Source organism: Pezoporus occidentalis, unplaced genomic scaffold, assembly GCF_034315485.1.
Source record: "Pezoporus occidentalis ecotype Australia unplaced genomic scaffold, CSIRO_AGI_Poc_V1 ctg77, whole genome shotgun sequence".
Taxonomy (NCBI): Eukaryota; Metazoa; Chordata; class Aves; order Psittaciformes; family Psittacidae; genus Pezoporus; species Pezoporus occidentalis.
Window position 1 is genome coordinate 754,093 of NW_026916126.1, and position 8,125 is coordinate 762,217.

At 42.3% G+C, this 8,125-nt stretch overlaps 1 long non-coding RNA gene across 1 annotated transcript in view; it reads right to left on the reverse strand.

Moving 5' to 3' along the window:
* The window catches only part of LOC134155351 (uncharacterized), a 39,210-nt gene extending 31,999 nt beyond the window's left edge, over positions 1 to 7,211 (reverse strand). The window contains exon 1 of the long non-coding RNA XR_009961513.1: positions 7,127 to 7,211. This is a non-coding gene — a long non-coding RNA (uncharacterized LOC134155351). The remainder of the gene's footprint in view (positions 1 to 7,126) is intronic.
* Positions 7,212 to 8,125: the final 914 nt, after the last annotated feature.

An 8,125-nucleotide genomic window follows, 5' to 3' on the forward strand; every position in this document is an offset into this window, starting at 1 on the left:
TTTGTTTTTAGTGGTTACTGAGATGAAATGAGGTCAAATATCCCCAAATAGCTCTAGATTGAGATTCGGTGACACTTTTTGGACATAGGTTTTTATGGTATCAAAATAAATGTTGTAAGAGTTCATACGACTCATTGAGCTGTCAAGTCTGGGTCCTGCCCATTTAGTTTGGATTTTAATGAGCCAGAGACGCTTGAAAGATTTCAGATCTTCTTAAGAAGTAGCTTACATGACTCACTGAAGTTTGCATTACCCCAGCGATTGCCTGGCTAAGCATACATACCACCCACGGGCCAGTGGCAAAACCTCAGCATCCCTCAGTGCTGATGGCAACCCAAGATCAAGCAATGAGCTCACTTAGGCCCTGCATTTCTGCAAGAATTCCTTTAACAGGCTTATTCTAACCTTTTCAGAGTAGTCACTGTTTCTACTACAAACAGAGCAACAAAAGTGGGAGAGTTTAAATGAAAGAGTTATATTAAACCATCACAGCTACTAAAGTACAGCTGAGTAATTCCCTAGTTACTTTACCGAAGTGGCAAGAACCATTTGAGTACCATACATCATTGCTGCATCTCAGACTTGATGAGCATATGGATAATAAGGTTTGTGTTTGAACAACACATTACGATGGCAGGAGGTGTACACAACCACGCAGTGTGGGCAAGAAGTGCTACACCACAGTGTTAACACGCAGCATCATGTATTTGCATAGGAACGAGACACCAGAGGGTAGAGACACTGAGTGATTTCCTCCTTCAGCTTTTCTGAGGTTATTCTCTTGTGTTAAAGAAAGGGGTCTGCTATTTATTTTTAAGATTGAAGGCCTTCTGTATCTTAACTGTATTGCCTGGAAATTCCACATATGAAGGTCTGCAATTCACTGCAAAAACAGTAAATGCCTTTTTGTACTTTCAAGTGGGAAAGCTTTCATTATTACAAAAGAGGAGAAAGCAGGAGGAAAGTTAAGAAGATCTGCAGGTGGACAGCACAATGCCTCCTTTGAGTTGAGGGGCAAAGACAGTTGCTCAACAAACACTCTGCTGTTGATTTTTTTATTTCTTTTCTGAATGTGTGTGAGATTGGGAATTCAAAGGATTATATTCAGCACAGCTTAGTCTGAGCAAAACACATATTCCAAGACCTGCATATGTTGCCAAATGTTACAGTCCATTTCACGAGACTTGAATACATCACTTCTGTTGTTGTTTCTGCTGCAGGAAAATATCCTGAATGCAGGACAGTGTTTGATTTTGTAGCAAAGCAGATACTGGCAGTATATGGATTAACTAATTATCTCTGTTTACATAAGGAAAAGTTTGTTTTGATGTAGGATGGAAATGACTGGAAAATACAAGTCAGATATTTCATCTTTTCTTTCCCATATGCCAGGCACACGTGCTAACAATATCCCTCAACCATTCATCACACATTCTGTTTGCTGTGCCTTAACCCCATGGAAGGTCACTCGGTGCACCAAGCTGAGAATATACATTACACAAATTTGTGCACAACACATCGTTGTGCTCCAACATAGGGGTTGGGCTTTTTTCTCTTGAAGAGAAGTTTGGAGACTGGAAAATGTGGGCATCATGTTCATGACAGATTATTTTTGGAAGTAATTTATGTACAAATGAATATCCAGCAGGAGATGCTGATGACAAACATTCAAGTGACAAAAAGCCAGTCACATTTCTCAGCTATCTGATTACAGGAGAATTTCTCCAGTCAGCTCAATGTCACCGAATTGATAGCAATTCCGCCTTGCAAGGCCACTTTGGGGAAAGCTGTGCACGCATGTCCAGAAAGTGTCTGCACTTTGACATCTGCTCTGCTTTATCAGGGCATTTTACAGCCACTGCTGTTAACTGAATTACATTGCTGCCATGAAGTACTTCTAAACCCTGGGCCTGCTGCCTTGCAGAAAAAAAATAGGACCAGGCAGACGGAAGAAAGGGCATGGGGCTAGCATGGCAGCCTGTGGCCAGTGTGAGGGCCACCGCCTACAAAAGGGGATCCAAAATTGTCCTACTTAGTCTAAAAAGCACCTAATGTAAAGCATCAACCTACTTGCGGATGTAAGAAACAAACCCAAGTGAGAACCTTAAGCAGTCCTCAGGGTTGTTTCCTCATTTTCCAGGATTATATAGCCAAATGCAGGTGACACAGGGACCACCGGTAAGGGCATTCTGTTTGGGCACCTTTTTCACTCATTAGCAGTGACAAGTGACTTGGGAAGAAGAGGCTTCTCCTGCCTGAGGAGACCTGGCCCCCAGCACTGTCTGTGGGGCTCTCTCCTCATGTTCACTGTTGGTTGCCTGTGCCTTGGCTAGTTGTGGCCTGAGCCGTCTCCTCCTGATGCACTGGCCAGGGACTCTCCCAGGACACAGCAGAAACAAGGCAACCCTGTTTTGCAAGGGTGCAGGGAAGAAAGTTAAGCTGGCAAGCAGAAGTCTTGCCCTTGGCACTAGGAAACAAGCACCGGTCCATTTTTTTTGTTACTGTAGATGTAACCTGCAGCATCAAATCTTGCTGTGGATCTCGTTTGGGTACTGCCTTCAGGCAGTAGTAGCATTTCCTCTTACACTGCTGTGCTTGGGTTGGGTTTTTTTTCAGTTTTGAGTTTGTTTGGTTTTTTTTTTTCCTTTCCCCTTTTATTTTCTGAAAGACACTGGGAAGCATTTTGGCTGACTTTAACATAAGAGATACTGTAAGTTCAAGGAACAAATAACACATTGACAAAGCACTGATGACTGCAATGAAGACAGAAGATGCTCATGCCTGCCTCTGCTCCCATTGCTACAGAGAGGAGCCGCTGGCTTTGCTGGGAGCAGATAGGTCACCAGATGAGGATGACTATATATCCAGCCAGCAGCAGAAAGATGTGCTTCAGCTGTGTGGTTGCACAGGTTCAGGGGAAAAGGGTGTTTTCCAGCATGGACATCAGCCTGCCTGTGGGTCCTGGTGAGTCTCCTACCCCCCAGCAAGCCATTTGTTCTCCCTGAGCTCCCTATAGCATTTCAACCCTGCTCCAGGGGGTGAGCTGCAGGGTCCCAGCCTCTGTCTCTCTGTCTGGGTTTGCATTTTTAAGCTCAGGAGTAATGAAGGTTATAAATAGGTAACAGGAGAGGAGGCAATCACACGTACCAGAAATCTCAGAGGCTAAGCAGTGACATCAGCCAGGAGAATGTTCATTTCACCTCAAATCTATTCAGTTGCTGCCAGAAGCCTCTGGGGTAGGTCCCCACTCACCACCATGGTAGGGCCTGAGAAGATGCAGCAGTTGCTCATATCTCCAGAAAGCCCATTGTCTGGTCTGTGTTTAAATGGGTGAAATGAATAATTGTTAAATTATGGTGAACAAGAAAAACACCCACAACGAGCAGCCAGAGCATTAAGTGTATCATCAAATGATTCTGTGTGTGACCACAATTATTCTTTCATCTTTTCTGGAAACAAATTGGCCAGCAAAGCCACACAGCTACAGACTGGTTTGTTCTGAGGTTAGCACTGAACTAACACAAAATAATTCATGGAGGATATTCGTTTCCTCTGCCTACTGCAACTTCCTGGTGCAGCACCGAGCTTCAGGGAGACTGGAAAGTTACAGCTTTAGCTGGCACGACTTACCTGGAGTAGATCAGCACGCAGCTTGCCCTCCTGGTGGGCAGTGGGGCTCAGCGCGGCAGCTGACATTTATCAACCCCCTTCCCCTCCCAGACTGCATATGAGAGCGGTCAGCATCAGCGTCCTCCTGGTCTCTGGCACCAGACAGCCCTAAAACGCTGCATTGCTGCATCTCCATGGCAGCAGTCCAACCACCTAATGCAGTTTCCTGAATGTTGCTTTCAAATCACAAACCATGGAAATATTTTATCTCCAGTTGCAGAATGATATCTCTGTGAATGGCATATCCTTCCTAATTAATAATTGCGATATTGCCAAGGACTTTATGAAAGGTTGGGTCCTTCTTAATCATCTAGTCGGGCTGACATTTGCTCAAGTTTCCCTAAGTTGTATTTTAGCAAACAGCACTACTTCTCTTGTGTTTCTCAACACTTTCTGGAATAATTTAGGATAAAGTTGTTCCACTTACAATTCTAACTTCTTTATTTCCATTCTAGGCCTATCCAAAGAAAACCTGTCAATAAATTGCAGAGGCATTATGCAAAAAATTCAGTGAACAGAGTGAATATTGAAGAGGGGGGGGAGAAAACAAATTTGCTGCAAAAACTATTAATTAATGATTTAATATAGTTCGAATCTATTTGAAAGTAAGATGAAGGAAAAGCTGGAAGTATAATGTTTTAAAACAGAGTCTAAGATGACATTGCTTCATGTTTAATAAACTGTTTGAACTTTGCCATGCGTTTTGATAGTCTAGCATTTTCCCTGACCTGGGAAGTTGGAAACCAAAATGTGATTGTTTCTTTGGTTAGGGTAATATTTTTGATAAAGCCTATAAAAAAGCAAACTAAATTAAATTAATTAACTTGCGGGGGGGGAAAGAAAACAAACAAACAAACCTCTACACAAAAAACACATCACTGCTAGGAAATCTTCTCAGGCCACCCAAGGCTCTGTCCCCTGCCCTGCACTAGCAGCAGTTGCTGGGGGATCATCATTGACTTAGGGAGCCATGACTGCAGGTCTTGCAGCTCAGTTTTGTAGGGGTTTATTTTCTGAAGGTGAGTCATATTTGTATTTTCCCAAAAAAAGCAAATGGAAACAGGTAGGAAACCCTCACAATTCTCCCCAAAATGGAAGTCTCACTCCCTTCCAACCTTATTCACAGAGCAGTACATCGCTATGTTGGAAACTCAACTATGACAGGAATCATCAACCTCTCCTGGTGTTGAAGGAACACAGTGTTTAAGTGACATCCCGAAACAAGCAGGAGCAGATATCAAGATCCACATACCCTAGGTCTGGGATCAATTGAGAAAAGTGCTCAGTGATGTAACAGCCTTTTACATCATGCTGTTTGGTGCACCATGTCTGTAACACTCCACTAGTGCTGTCAAAGCCAGGCAGGCCCATGTTGCATGTAAATTAGGGCAGTATTACTGATACCAGTGGAGCCACACTGGTTTACACCAGTGGAGGACACAGTCTGAGGCACGTGGATTCATTGCAAAAAAAATGCAGAGGGAGTGGGGAGGCTGAAGGAGTTCACAAGTTTGGTTTTGTTTTTAAAGGACACATAAGGCTGGTCAAGGTGCACTAAACTGTAGGCTAACTGCCTTCCGAAGCCCTGCCATCATCATCGCCACCACAGGAAACAGCTACAAACAAATCCCACAAAACGACAATGTAGGTGAATGCTGGTAAGATGGAGGTAAGTGCTGTGGAAATAGCTCAGCTATCTGTGGCTTCTCTTATGTGAAAGCTGAGTAAGCGTTCTGGCCACAGAAGAGATCATCTCACCCCCTCTGTTTTCCGAACAGCATTTCCACGCTAACAGCTTGGAGACTGCTTTGGGATATAGCACAATATACTCTGCCTATGGGCAGAGGTGAATATAGAATAGTTAGGGTTGGAAAGGACCTTAAGATCATCTAGTTCCAACCCGCCTGCCATGGGCAGGGACACCTCACACTAAACCATCTCACCCAATATCTTACGGTAGCTAATTGCATGACTACTAATTGATAGGAGGTGTACTCTAAAAAGACAATGAAGGTCCTTAAATTCCTTCTGAATCCTCAGCCTCCTGCTCTGTTCTCAAACACCAGAAATGAGCAACATTACCCATCTTCAAAAACATTACCCACTTCCTCCCTCACCTAGAACTGAGCACAGTGTTCACAGTTATCTTGAAGGATGGTGGAGAAGGTAATTCAAGAGAAAATGTTCTGGCAAAAAGTGAAACTAGAATTTCTGAACCAAGAAGTTGCTATTTCTCTCAGGACAGGCTGAAATTTCACCAGGGCATGCTGTGTGAAAACATGGCAAGGAGACAACCTTCAGTTTCACCTTTTGTAAATCTCTAGTTGTAGCTTGTTGGCAACAGAGCACCTCCTAAGGCTTGGCATATGGTATCATCTGAAGCACAAAATAAAAATATTGCACCCATCTGTACTGTTACACACTTTTGCTGGCCAATTTCTACACTCGTGAAAGCAGATTATTTTAATATTACATTAAAAATAATCCTTAAAGCAATGTCACCAAAGTGTTTTCAGTTTTGTGTATCTGAAATACTTCAGCAGAGGAAACACTTCCAGAGAGAATCACATTTACTCTCAGGCTGTTATCCAAGATGCTGTTAGGATGAATGGGCCCTAACATGGAATTAAATGCAATTAATGCCTATGGCAAGGTTCCTTTACATTCCTGTGAAATAAAGGAGAATTCATCACTCATGTAATAAGCCTATTCAAAATCATTAACTGCATTAGTTACTAATATTCTTAGTCCTGTAGCATCTGTCAGCTTTTTTAATGTACAGAATCCAGGCCAATTAGAGAATAAGACTGGAACAACTACAGTGCTTAACTGGAGCAGGCACGCAGCCAGATCCTATTTGGGGAAGTTCCCCATCTCACCAGTTATCTTTTTAATTCCAATGGCACTATTTTATAATGGCCCTTCCTGTTCCTTTCTCTTTGCCTCTCAGCCTAGTTGTGCTGAAACATTGCCAGGTTTTGGTTTTTTTTTCCTAAACCACTGGACAGCCCCCTCGCCTTTGAAAACTCTGGGTTATTTCTGGATGCACAGGTCAACGACAACTTCTGCGGAAGGCTTATCTCACCAGCTATAAACTCTTTTCCTACCTGATTCTCTTAAGAACAAGACATATTTGCTGCTCATAATTCACGTAAATGTTCAATGTTTCATGACAAAGAGAAACATGTTGAATTATTTTTATCCCCTCTCCCGGAATAAATCACCACACAGTTCATTTCCAGGCATCCATCACTTCACACCAGAGGCAGGGCTTTGGTAACGAAGGGAGATCTAAGCAGAGAAGCCTCCAGAGCATTAACCTGCCCTGAGTGGGACAGAAGCAAAGCAGGACTGCATTCCACCTCGAAAAGTCAAACTGTGCCACAGTACCTTTAAAGCCAAAATTTACCAACACATGCTCACACTGCCTGCTTAATTAAAAAGGGCTATAACCAACCTTGTTCTCTGCACTGGAACAGATCTGTCTGGAAGTGTTGGATACCAAGGACAGATAGAAAACATGGCACACATTGAAGAGAGCTGCGGGAATAGTTTGAAGCAAGTATTTAAAATACAAATTCTGCCTTTGTGTGCTCAAGAATAGCCATGAATTTAACCACAATTTTGCTTCAACTAATCTGATTTTAATCATTTATCATTCCATCAAATGATTCTTGGTCTGTAAATTATACAAATTTATGTAAATAAAGAAAACCCCATCTGTGCTGAAGAGCCCTTAGCAGGAAGTTATATATTGTTCCAGCCCCCTGAAATAAAAGCGTAATCTCTTACATGCTTTAAGGAAGTATCCCTATAAAACCAAGAAGTTTTTTCCATTGCTGCAGATTCAGTTATCAACATTTGGCACCATTGTAGGGTTTATCTGGCTCATCTTTTTATGGGCCATTAGCAGGAGTCAGGGAGACACAGTCAAAAATTAACATGTATTAGGTATAAGAGACAAGAACAAGGAGCAAGACTTGAAGCAGTTTGTTTGAACCATCAGAAAAATTGAAGGAAGTCATAACAAACTGTAAACTACTCATTTCACAGAAATGGGCCATGTCAAGAGTGATTTTTTTGGCTATCAGCCCTCTTATTTGTCAAAGAACTGGAGGCAAAATTTGATAAAAAACCCCATGGAAGACAGCCTGATAAAAAGTTAATAAGCCAATCAAAGGGGAAAAGTGTCTGTAGCTAAAACTGCAAGTTGAATTTGGGTGGATAAAAGCATGCAATAGTGTAAGATTACAGAAGATAAGACAATTCCGCCAAAAGGCCATGAGATTTTAGCTCAAGATCAGGGTTTTTGTAAAAAAGGCATTTTCTCTTGATTTTTCCAAGTCCCCATGGAGAGAGACTGATTGACACAACCAGTTAAGATGTCAAAAAGCATTCCTGAAGCTGAAATAAATACACTGATTAAGGGGGAAACCTCCTCTCCTCTCTCAACATG